This window comes from Xenopus tropicalis, chromosome 6, assembly GCF_000004195.4.
Source record: "Xenopus tropicalis strain Nigerian chromosome 6, UCB_Xtro_10.0, whole genome shotgun sequence".
NCBI classification, from domain to species: Eukaryota; Metazoa; Chordata; class Amphibia; order Anura; family Pipidae; genus Xenopus; species Xenopus tropicalis.
Genome location: NC_030682.2, coordinates 129,832,277 through 129,845,589, shown reverse-complemented (window position 1 = coordinate 129,845,589; position 13,313 = coordinate 129,832,277). Strand labels below are relative to the sequence as shown.

General features: G+C 38.5%; 1 protein-coding gene across 3 annotated transcripts in view; it reads left to right on the top strand.

The window, feature by feature from the left end:
• The first annotated feature begins 427 nt into the window (after nt 1–427).
• cpq (carboxypeptidase Q) overlaps nt 428–13,313 on the top strand; it is a 200,866-nt gene continuing 187,980 nt past the window's right edge. The window contains exons 1-2 of one of the 3 annotated variants that reach the window (XM_004915138.2): nt 428–500; nt 5,354–5,423. The gene's annotated coding sequence lies outside the window, so the exon portion shown is untranslated. Of the gene's footprint in view, nt 501–5,353; nt 5,428–12,804; nt 12,854–13,313 lie in introns of those variants that run through there. The other 2 variants (XM_031904128.1, XM_002943782.3) reach the window with 2 other exon arrangements.

Sequence of the window (13,313 nt, the reverse complement as noted above, 5' to 3'; positions counted from 1 at the left end):
TAATCTTCTTACTATCCCCTCTCCCCCCCCCATTTTCCCCTCCTTCTTTTTCCTTCTTCCCCCTTCTCTATTACACCTGTTTTGTTTTGTTTGGAAAAAAGGAAAATAAACCCATTTAAAAAAAATAAATAAAAAAAAATTAAAGAATGCTTATATCATTTTTATCTGAGATTTTTTTCAAAGACATTGTATGGGGTAAGACAGTCTGGCCTAAATCAAGGTGAAGAATTAAACAAGAGGAACAAAATGGTCTGTCTAGCATGGTTCTAAAGTTGAACAGTGGGATTTAGCATGGCTTAATCTGAAATTTTTTTAACTGACCATCAGTGGTTTAATAAATGATGGAATTAGTTAAGAGCAGAGAGGGCATATTTTGGACACAGGGCGCTTGTCAGACAGATGGAAAGCTCCTGAAATTGCCCCCGCCTGCTTGACTTAAATGACACACCTGAAAGGAACAGTACTACATATTCAAGCTGAAAATGCTTGGACTGAAAAAGGTCAGTGCTGCCACTGTCTTGCATTTTTCTTTCGCACAGACAACTTAAAAATACCATCAGCCTTGGCTGGGCTTGTGATTTTAATTTGACAAATGTTTTGTGTGAGAATGAGGATCTCTAAAACCAGCTAACTTTTGTGTACTGTATAGACTCACTCCTCATGATCCTGTATAGGCTGGGCAAGCAATGTGCAGGAAAGGCCCCTGGTAACAAAAAAATGAACCTATCCTTTATTTGGTCGAAACATTTGGTTGGTTACAATTTATGTGTGTAGAGCAATATACTGTATATTTATCTTGGTTTATGCTTTGGCTTTTTTACAGAAGAGCCTAAGGACTGGCAATCTGTGGATTCTGGCAAATGCCAGAGGGGCTGCTGTAAGATGCCATAGACAGACAGTATTTAGTGGGCTGGTGGGGGGGGGCTGTTTCTGTGTGCTTGAAAAGCTTAAAGTGTATATAACATATATCTATTATTACTACATGGGAATAATTGTATTATAGACTGGTCTCTGTCTCTGCACTGCTGAGCCCATGTGGTCTCTTATGCTGAAATACCTTAATCTCTGCCTCTGTACTGCTGGGAAGTGATAAGCGAATTTGTCCAGTTTTACCAAAAAAAATTGAGAAACGCATTTGTTGATTTTTTGTTGTGCGTGTCTTTTTTTTTAAGTTGTGCACCGTCTTTTCTTAAGCGACCACGCCTAATTTTGATGCGACTTTTTCCCTGAAGTTTGTAAAACAATTAGCCAACGGTGAAATGCTGCAATTCGCTGCAAATCCACGACTGCTGGGATACTTTTGCTCTGCATCTGTACTGCAGCGTAGGGACACCATGGGGCTCTGCACTGCTTGAACAATAAATTTGGTACTCCTATAAACCATTTTTGGTTTTCGAGGACATATAGATTTCTTTTTTCAACAGTGCTGGGTTAGAATCAGAAAGCAGAATACAGAGCTAAAGATACAATCCTACAAAATAGGAAATTTAGTTTATTTATTTCGTATATACATTTAAAACGAAGCATATATTCTTGTTGTAGTTAGCAGGTATTTTATAAATAAAAATGATGCCCAAAACAATGGGCATGTGGCAGAAGCTTACACCCAGTAAGTAGATGACACTAGGCCATAACCATAATGTTTAGCTGCACGCTTCCCATGAGGCAAATCTTCCTAATTTTTCTACGGCGGGGGTGAATATCTCTGCTTTCCTACCAACCTAGGCATTCAAAGCAGAGAACGTAAGTAAAAAAAACCCAAAACAATCTGTTCACAAGTGACCAATTTGCAGATATTCCCATTTTCTGTTTATTTACCATGTATTAGCTAGAACTCTGTGGGGGGAGGAGGTTGATTATATTGTTATAAGATGATGATAATAAAATATTTGGATTTTCCCATTTTACTTTGTTGAAGTTTTTTCTTTACGCCGCGTGCATTGAATAATCTGCCTTTTATGGCACCAGACTCATAAAGCCCTTGCTTAAACAGAGTTTAAATCATCCAAATTGAAGTGCTGAGATGATAAGAGGTGCTCTCTTGCTAAGAAGTACAGGAGTGTGTGAGCAAAATCCATCCTCTAATATTTCCAGACACAGAGCTTGGCAAACAGCTATTACAGAAGCTTATCAGGGATTTCTCAGGAAATATCATAAATGCAGCCAGCATGAAAAGGATTATAGCATGAAAATCTAACTGCTCGGACTTGAAAACACATTCACTTTATTATGCAGGGTTGGATTCTTATCTGTATTAAAGAACCAGTCGACATTACATCATGCTCAGCATCTGGGCTGAAATGAAGCCTGGGGCTCATATTTGAAGGCAAAGACAGAGCACACACAGGTGCAGGGCACAAAGGGAACCCTGTGCTTTATACCCGATCAACACATGTCAACTTACCTGTAATTTTTATTTTTGGAGACAACCTGAATTAACCCGCTCACCTGGACACCAGCAGTAGCAGTCCTGCAGGGAACACAGTCAAGGGGCAGGACTGGGATGGAATAGGGAGAGGGCAGGAGAAGGGCTGGTAGAGCCAACACACATCCAGTATCACTTGTCATCTCTGTGTAGGATTCCCATGCACACAAGTTTCCCTTCATATTTACCCATACATAGTAAATAAGGCCCAGTGTTATAATGCTATATAAAAAGCAATATCCAAGGTTATCAATGCATAGGTTAGAATGATAAGGTGTTATAATGCATAAATATTGCAATTTTGTATAAAATCATATTGCATAAGATTATATTTAATTCGCGCTGGTACAAATTCTAAGTAGTATTAAAACAAATCTAAAATGTATTTGCCTTCTTTGCACCTAAATCGTTTTACTTTCAACTTAATATGAATTCATATACAAACACTAATAAAGGAACTTACTCAGATCCTTTGGGTCGTAAATGCAACTACCAAACTGAAAGAAACTGCCATAGAAAGCTTTCTAAATGGCACACCAGAAAATGGCATGCCCCCCATCTGCAGAAAAGGTGGGAAACCTATGCATACATCCACACAGCAGATCTGGCACTAACACCACTAAAGTATTCTCTAAATCTGAGAAGCAAAGCCAGATGGGATTTTCAAACATGTCTGTTGCAGAGTATATTTATATTATTTACCCTCAAACATTAGATCGGGCTCTGCCAGTAGATCTGGAGCTTGTAAGCCCTTAGATCACAGTTCTGGGTACTTAGTTTAAGATGTAAAACAATGGCTTAAAAAATTACATGTTCATTTAAACACAGCATTACTTTTTTCTCTTACCCATCGAATGAAGTTATATTTTACATGGCAGTGTACTACTTAACGTGGTAGATCGTAATGAAATAAATTTGCAATCAGTAGGTCCCTACATAGATGAGCAAGGGGTTATTAAAAGCAACAGAAATCAAGAGAAATCATAAATATGAAAATGTACAATGTACATAATTTCTAACAAGAATTGATTATCGCCAAACATTCTTTCAGTACATACATGAATAAAAAATATATAAATATATATATATACTGTATATATAGTGCATATGACCAATAAAGGATCACACTAAGCATCATACATTTGAATGATCAGGGTCTCCCAGTCATGACCAATGCTAAATAGAGCTAAATATTGCAATCCCTGCCAGGGAACAGAAAAGCATGTGGGCCAAGATCCAGATATAGCTGCGTAAGTAAAAAAATGCTCCCAGCCTTGATCCCTTGTACCCTAGAGTACCTACCTATAAAAAATAAATTTAGACCACATTAAATAAGAGAATGAAGTATGTTTTATAGGAGAAATATACCCCTATCCACTTACATAGTTGAAAACAGTAAGTTTCAGAGTACAGGTAAGTTAAGAATCAAACAATATGAAAAAGGCTGCATTTACAAGGCTTTATTGTCTTGTGTGTTTAACAAGGATTTAGCTTTGATAACATAAGATATTGGGTAAACACAAGGTATTAAGACAAAGACCACACACAAAATTCAAAATGAAAAAGGATGTTTAAAGCTGAAATATTGATTTTAACACTTCACTGCTGTCAACTAGTGTGCATAAAGAAACTCATATACACACACACATATCCATGAAGATAGTTCCGGACTGAGAATCAAAATAGGCCCTGACATTTTAATTACACAGAGACCCAAACAGCCCCCATAAGCCCAATAAACAATAACTGTCTACAGAATCTTTTAGCAGCCCATCTGGAATTTGCCAGAACCCAGAGATTGCCAGTCCAGGCCTGCATGAGTGGCACCCATTTTTCCAAAAATTAGCACTTCCCATGTGCAAGTAAAAAGGAGTAAACAGAGAGAAGTACTGTACTCAGTGGGAGTTGCAAAAACAAAAAACATTTATAAGTGGTGAATACCTTTGCTTGTATCTGCTAAATTCAGTATATTGACTTGGCAAGTTCCCTAGGCAATAGCTAGCCACCCAAGTACAAAAAGAACAAAAAATAAAACCATGAACTTTGCATCTGGAAAAGGTACAAAAAAAATACATGTTTTTCCAGAAAGGTATAAAATAATGGAACTGTATGGAGACATTGATGAAAAAATTACTAAGAGGCTATTAAGCTCATGGCTATTAGAACTGAGATAAGCAAACGTCTTGTTTGAATGTCATATAAGATAAAAAATGTAAGGAGTTAAAAGTTAGTGTTTATACATAACAGTGGCCATGCACGGGCCAGTCCTCCATTGTATCTCACCGTACCAAAAGGATGGGTAATACTAGTGGCCATGTATGAGCATGGTTGCTTTCACGGTTCATTTCATCCATTTACAAGATCTTTTATAAAATACAAGTTAAAAATAATTCCATGGCATAGACTAATATTTACTCAATACATATTATTCTAGCGATGTTCTACAGGATAATGACACTAATAAACAGCTCTCCATTTCCTCTCCCTGCAGACAGAACCTTCTACTCGGCTAATGTGGTTTCTCATCAGGTTACATTTAAAAGCAACATTGTTTCTAAATTGCAGCAGTTAAGTATTAAATACCACTAGTTCCCATTAGGAAAATATATAATATTCATGATAATTATCAAGACAGATAGATGCCACAATGGGAATGTGCGTGAGTGCGGAAGGCAGGGCTGCACAACAATTTCAAGTGAAACTCTAGCTGTAAACGCACCGAATGGAAACCACTGACACCATTAGGTTGTGGCCATGGTTATGGTAAAAATGTCTTGTGGTTGAAAGAGGGTCTGGTGCAGGCATGGACAACTAGCATCCCTACAGATCTTGTTGTACTACAACTCTAATCATGTCACTAAGAAATGAAGGCTGTAAGGCAGTGCTATATACCAGTTACCCATGACTGATCTGTTGTTTTTCATGCAGATATAACCCTTTTGGAACTATTACCAGTCATACCAATAAGAATCTGGGAGAAGAATGGGGAAACAGATTTGTGAGTATGTGCCTTTACTTGTTTTTATCTGTTATCAACCACTCAGTACAATAGATAAAAATCAAGTGTTGGGGAAAATGCAATGTATTCTTCAGAACTGCCTCCACACATAAAAAGGTAGGAGATATATTAACCACAAGTGGCATCTCATCTCTCTCAGGACTATTACTTCATAATCTTGCCCTATGATATGGGAAGCCCATAAAGGAGACTGGAACAGCTGTCTGCAGTTCTTAGAAAATCTTAATAAGACACAGGACACAATAAAGTAGTTGCCTACTGCAATCCATCATATAGAAAAGAGTGTGGAGTTCTCCAGGCCTCTGGGACATCCAGGCATGTAAGGTGCAAAATTCTAATTATAACAATCTAGTGGTGTTTCCTCCCTGATAGCTACTCAAGCATTCCATAAGTTAATTAAGTTGAAGTTAGACATATGCTATTGCGCTATGCTCTGGTAAGTCAATCACTGTTAATATTGCAGTCCTTCAGACAAAAGGTAAAGTTAATAGGGATCTAGCAAGAAATGTCTTGGTATAGACAGGGAGAAAATGGTTCCCCCTCTGTATAGTAGAAGCAGTAAAGGCTCAGAGTGTACTTCAGGAAAGGTGGCAGTCCCAAAATAAAGTTAGTGTAATGATCATTGTTAGCCCTGATTGAAACCAGCACCATATAGTATTCATTATTGCCTGGGTGGAATATTGGATTAGTTATGCTTCTTTAATGCACTGCCAGTATTTTGTATCTTCTGATGATTTAGGGGGGATAATAATCTATGTAAAAAAACCAAATAATATTTTGACATTTGATGAAAATTTTATACAAGGTCAGGTAAAACCCTCGACCCGCCCCTCATAAATACAGCATTGTATTCATTGGGGTTGCCACAGGTCTCTGTGCTCCTAGAGCAGTGATCCCCAAACCAGTGGCTCAGGTACAACATGTTGCTCACCAACCCCTATGATATCACTCCCATTGGCCTCAAAGAAGGTGCTTATTTTTAAATTCCTGGCTTGGGGGCAAGTTTTGGTTGCATAAAAACCAGATGTACTGCCAAACAGAACCTCCTGTAAGCTGCCACTGGGGCTAATAAATAGCCAATCATAGCTCTTGTTTGGCACCCCTGGAACCTTAAAAAAAATAGGTTGGGGACCTATGTTCTAGCAATTCAAGCAGCAACTACGGCAGAATACAATGTGAAAAAAACATACTTTTTGGCAATTTGCACAAAGCATTTACACTGGTAAATGACCCCTCTACAGCCAATCAGTGTCTTTACCCCACAATGAACATTGATTCCTTTTGGATTCATTAAAGGGATTCTGTCATGATTTTATGGTGTACTTTTTTCTACTAATTTACAGTGTGTACAGTGCAATCACTTAATTTTTTTCTTGAACCAGCAAATGTATAATTTTTTAGCTATAATATTGGTGTGTAGGCACCATCTCCATTTTAGTGCTGTATTAGTGAAGGGCGGGCAGGGGAGATATGTAGGGGTCTTCTCCTGTACCTTGCATGCCATTCAGACGCACAAGTTCTTATTGACTGGCAGGCTGTAACAGATTACTAGATTTTTAATTGAGTGCTCTGTTCAAAGAGCAGCACAAAACTGGGCACAAGTGTCCTATAGATGAGAACTTAGTGGTGCGCTCTTGCACTAAGGGGCAGTGTTTATGCAGGGTGGAGCACCTCAACCTCTATTTCATTGAGCACTGACTATTTCTTTATTTTCTTGGAGAAGTGGCCCACTGCTATTGCTAGTATCAGTGTTGGACTGGCCCACAGGGATACCAGGAAAATTCCCTGTGGGCCCAGGTATAAAGCTGGCCATACACGCACCGATAATATCGTACGAAACCTTGTTTCGTACGATATTCGGTGCGTGTATGGCAAGTCGGCGAGTCGACCGGTATCGAAGGAGGCTGCTGATATCGGTCGACTTGCCGATCGGCCAGGTCAAAAGATTTTGATCGGGCGCCATAGAAGGTGCCTGAGCAAAATCTGCCATCAGGGCTGAATTGGCAGAAGGAGGTAGAAATCCTATTGTTTCTACCTCCTTATCTACCGTTTCAGCCCTGAAGGTTAGTGGCGGGTCTGACGGTCGCACGAAAGATCGCAGATCGCCATGTGTGTGGCCACCTTAAGTGGGCCCTCCTGCTTCTAGCCAATTGGCCTAATTCATGGTCATTCCCTATTTCTCTATGGGAACAAAGCAACTAAATATATAGAAGAATAGATTATAGTATGTAAAGATAAACAACTAGGAAAATATATAGACTGAGTAAGAAGTGGATGAAAAATAGTTTGGGAGTGGGTCCATGGTCTAAGGTTTTGTGGTGGGCCCTTGGCATCCCAGTCCGACACTGGCTAGTTTTGGTAGTACAGCTGTAAATTTTGGTGAGGGATTGCACTGCTTTTTTATATTGCATGTATTTATGTTAATAATATTTTCTCTAACAACATGATCAGTTTAGGGCTTATGTTATTAACTAACCACTAAACAAAATATAATACCTACATTCATATATAAGAATTGAAAAAAAACATAAAAAATATCAAATACATAAACAGGAGGTCATTATAGCCACATGGAAATCATTTAATTAAGAAAATACAGTTCTGATAGATTAAACAAGAGCAACTAATGTGGGTTTCAAGCATCTGTTGCACCAATTACTGCTTATTTTTTAAAATGAACAATAAAAGGTAAGCCGGTATTATTATGATCATTAACAAACTGTTTGTTTCCTGCTCAGCTTCATTTGTATTACTTATAACATTTATACTGTGCATTAGGAAATATATCATAAACACTGCTAGGGTAACCAAAAGTCAAGCACATTATATGTGTCCCTGAAGGAACAGGCCAAATAATTAAGCAGGATAAGAATGTTTGCTTCCAACACTGATGTCACTATTAAGAGGATTGATTATCTCACTGTGTCCTACTTGCCCATGTGCTGTTCTGCTAATCTGATGGGTTTAGATGACATTTTTTCTTTATTGAACCCTACTAATTTAAAAAGTAAATATATTACATAACAGACTACATTACTGTTTGGAACAGTTTCCCTATGCCTCAGCTTTAGCTCTGTGGAGTAGAACGGACTAATTATACTATGTACTTCATAAGCAAAACCATCAAAAAAGTTCAGTCCTTATTTGCTTAAATATCTTTTCCAATAAATTGGTCCTACAGCTTTATGATGAGGCGCTTGCTTGTTTTCCTAATTGTTTAAAGGGGGTCTCTACCCAAACACAACTTTTTGCATGTAGAAAAAAATATTTAATTCTATTTTTTTCCTAAAATACACTGTTATTTGGGTGCTCAACATGTAGAAAGACTAAATTAACATTTATTCAAAATTTACTGCAGCATATTGACAGATCTGTAATATAGGAACCTTGGGACTGCTTGGGGAATCTCTTTCATATGAAGCAGGATACTCTTTCCAACAACAGCACTTTTGGGCACTGGAACTTTCTAATCTTGGGCTGAACACATCTGAGACAGATACAGAAATGTGGTACAGTAAAAGTTCAGACAGAATAGTGGTTAAAATCAGGCTAAAAGTCCAGGCAGGCAGAAAGTAAGCATAGTCAGGAACAGGTACAAAAACCAGGAGAACAATAATAATGAAAGCTTAGACAAGGAATTGTAAAAAAAGCCATCTTGGGCAATGTATGTGTGTCCAGAGTGGTTATTTAAACTTAAAATGAGCAGCAAGGAGAAAAATGCATGCTGATTTCATAATAAAGCATTGTGCATCAAAATGGGTCCAGCTAAAACTGCCCAAGTGTGCAGTTTCATACTGAAATCCGTTCTGTGGATCCTACAGAATAATCCACCCCTTCTGGGATGACATAAGAGAATTACTGTCTTGACTTGTCTGCCAAACAAACCAAAAAGACTGTCTCACCTTTCTTCTAGGCAAGCCATTCCATGGGATACATGAGGGTTCCCAGGCCCTAGCAATTCAAGTTTTAATGGCTTGCCCGGTAACTTGGAAAATAAATGGAAATCGATAGCATCTCCTACACTCTCTGAAGTGGCCAAAAGAATCAAGCCCGTGGGGCAGTCCCCTTGAGGAATACAGTGAAAGCCAACCATCATGCTCACTAATAAAAATGCAGCCTGCAGGAAAGCAATGTCTTTGATAAATACCTGCTGTTCTGATTTTCTATAAGCATCTACTGCTTTTGTTATGTGTTCAGCTGAAAAGTGTAAAATAGACTTTGACCTGTTATACACTTCTTGATATGTGACAACTGCTGAACTATGCCAAAAGAGGAAAACTAGTTAATATAGCACAGCAGAAACAGAGTCACCAGGGTAGCTAGAGCTAATATTCTGTCACATATGTGTCTAATTTTTATTCTTAATAATAATAATAATAATAAAGTGTTACTGTGTGTGTGTGCAGCACATTTATTTCCTAATGTGGATCATCTTATGTGGTCAAAGGCCCATATTAAGTAAGTTTCAGTAAGTTCTGAGCTAACAATATTCTGACCCATTATTTGTTTTTAAATGGTGCCAGGGTATGGCTTTTCTAGGACAGTAGACAAAAACACTTCCATATCTGAAAGATGTCAGGTACATCTATGTATAAAAAAAAATAATCATAAGTTCAGATAATTTTATGCACCTTTCTTACATAAGCCCAAATGAATAAGCTCATGTCACAAAATGTGGTCATTTTTCCCTTTAAAGAGTACGCAAAAACCATAAATAATATTTGCAAATAAATGTACCTTAGTTTTTTGGGTCCTTATGACTTGCCTCAATGCTGCCCTATCCGAGCCCAAGCAAGAATACTATAATACACTTGTAAATAATAATAAATCCAACCCTCAACGCATATTTTCCAAATTTAACTCGCTTCTTCATCCTTCACCAAATGAATTGCTTACATCTGAACATACCCCGCAATCCGCTATCCACAAATAATTTTCCCACCTTCAGATACCAATAATCTCAACCTTCCTAAATCTCCTCTTTCTGTATTCAGCCCTTCAGTTTCTCACCTACAAAATGCTCACTGGATCATATGCCCTCTTTATTAATAAAACAGTGTGCCCTGCCCTAACTCCAGCTCTTACTCATATATTCAATTCCTCTCTGGCTTCTGGTACTCTCCCCTCTCTATTCAAACATGCCTGTGTCAAGCCCATTCTTGAAAAGGCTACACTGGACCCATCCTGTCTTTCTAACTATTGCCCTGTTTCTCTCTTACCCCTGGCCTCTAAACTCCTGGAACGTCTTGTATTTTCTCGCGTTACTAACTCTCTCTGCACCTATAGTCTGCTGGACCCAATGCAGTCTTGTTTTCGGCCTGCGCACACTACACTGAGACAGCCTTATGCTGTCCTCATTCTCCTGGATCTATCCTCTGCTTTTGATACTGTCGACCCACTCTCTGGGTATCCGGGATCAAGCTCCATCCTGGTTCTCTGCTGATCTTTCCAACCGCTCTTTCTCTGTTGCTTTTGCTAACAAATCCTCTTCCTGGTTCAACTTAGTGTGGGAGTGCCTCAAGGTTCTATACTTGGCCCTCTGTTGTTCTCCCTATACACACTTCCCTTTAGGAGACCTTATCTCTTCATTCGGTCTTAAATACCACTTACATGCAGATGATATCCAGATATATTTAGATACCTGTTCACCGACCACTAGTGTTCAAACGCAGATTGCTGACTGTCTCTTAGCTATCTCCTCCTGGATGAACCAATGCCACCTCAAACTCAACATAACCAAAACAGAGCTCATGGTCTTCCCGCCCAAACCTAGCCCATCTCTTCCTTTCCCCATTACTAAGCTTTTTAGCAAGTGAAGAAATATAGGGTTATTGGAAATTAGTATTGGGTTATTGGAAATAGCTCTTAGTACAAATTGATCAAGGGATTGATCAGGAATTTTTTCCCCTCTGCAAATTAGAGAGGCTTCAGAAGCGTTTTTTTGCCTTCCTCTGGATCAACTAGCAGTCACGCAGGTTATATATAGGCATAAAAGGTTGGACTTGATGGACGTGTCTTTTTTCAACCTAACTTACTATGTTAATATAATGTTAATATAGTTTGTTAGCCAAAAATGTAATCTATAAAAGCTGGAGTGAACAGATGCGTAATAACATTACTTGCTCCTTTGCAGCTCTCTAACCTGTTATCAGCCAGCAACCAATCAGCAACTTGGGGGGGCATATGGGACATAACTGTTTGCTTTTGGATCTGACCTGCGTGCTAAAGATCAAAAACAAACTAACTGGACAGTTATGTCCCATGCGGGCCCTCCTCAAGTTGCTGACTAAATGACACGATGGAGAACAGAAAGGAGGAAGTAGTGTTCTGGCTATTATAATTGACATCTGCCCACTCCAGCCTTTACAGATTACATTTTTGGCTAACTAACTATATTAGAAACTTTTTTTTATTTTGCATGGCCTATTTATCCAGTTTCATTTTTACAATGAACTATTCCTTTAAAGGAAAACTGTCACCAACACATATAAAGTCGTATAAGTTATATATATTGATAATTAAACATTTTTTTACTTAAAACAAGCATACCTGTTGTAAATGTATTTATAATGCCTCAGGCAGTCAGTTACTTTCACTTCCATTCAGCACTTCCTAGATGTCACTGAACTGCTCTCATTCTCCCCCCTCCTGTGCATGGGTAGGGGCATTAGATCTTCTATTCTGAGGTACAGACAAGAATATAGGGTGATATAAAACTTGTCCACAAAATGGCACCTATTTTCTGTGATTGTGAATTCCAAATCTGAAGGAAACAAAGTTTAAATAATTTATATTGTGTAAGTAAAGTTTATGTTGCTCAAATAACAGGATGATAAAAAGATTTGCAATTATTTCTTAAGGTGACAGGTTGAAAGCAACTTTCAGCTAACAAGTCTTATAATCATTCACTTGCCATAAATGATTAATAGCCCATTTAAACTGAGGGACAGCAGGGCCTGGCCTTGTAAACATCAAGCATAATAGGGAAGAGAAGTCTTTTTTTCAATGTAAAACGTATTTTGTATAACTGGAATATATATTTGCCTATCAAACAATGTCAAACAGCAATAATTCTGCATTGTTATTTCCCCACACAGACCCAACAGTCACTACATTCCCTCACACTAAACTAAGCTCTCTCTCCTGCACCGAATCAAATTCACTTCTGGATCACACCACTTCGTGTAAGGGGGGTGTTCTTGAAAAAAAATCGACTATTGCGACTATTTTACCTTTAAGAATTTATTAGAATCATCTATAATCCGGTCACCGTAACTCATACATGTGCGTAAATACACAGATTTCTTGAATCTAAGTGCCACAGCTAGGAGCGTACACCCCCCCCTCCTTTCACTTAGTACAGTCCGCTAGTTTAAGGAAAGGAAGTTGCGCGCTGTTTTGTTGTACCGGTGAGTGATTTGTGTCTGTGCGGAGTTATTGTGTGGGTTACGGATAACACTAGCCCTTCCCCATTCATTAATTGCCTTATGTATGTGGGTGGGTGAGTGAGTGAGTGAGTGAGGTGTGGTGGTACCTACCGCAGGGTTTAGCTCATTCCTGCCCTTACCAATGCCTCCATGTTAGAGGTAGCAGCACAATTGGGTGTTGCTGATTGTGTCTTTTGCCAATCTCACCCACCCCATTGCCTGTTATTGTGTGTGCTGATGCTATTCTGGCTTTGAAGATATAGGAGATTCTTATGTGTGGTTTTAATTGCATAAAAGTAGATTAAGTAGCAGCCAAAGTATTATATCTATTATGTAATAGTGAATGTAATGGTGCTGCAGGGCAGGCTCACTTTCTGTCAGTTTGTCACATAGCTTAGAAAGGAACAGGAAGTTCTTGCAAATTGCATGAAGTTGGATAAAA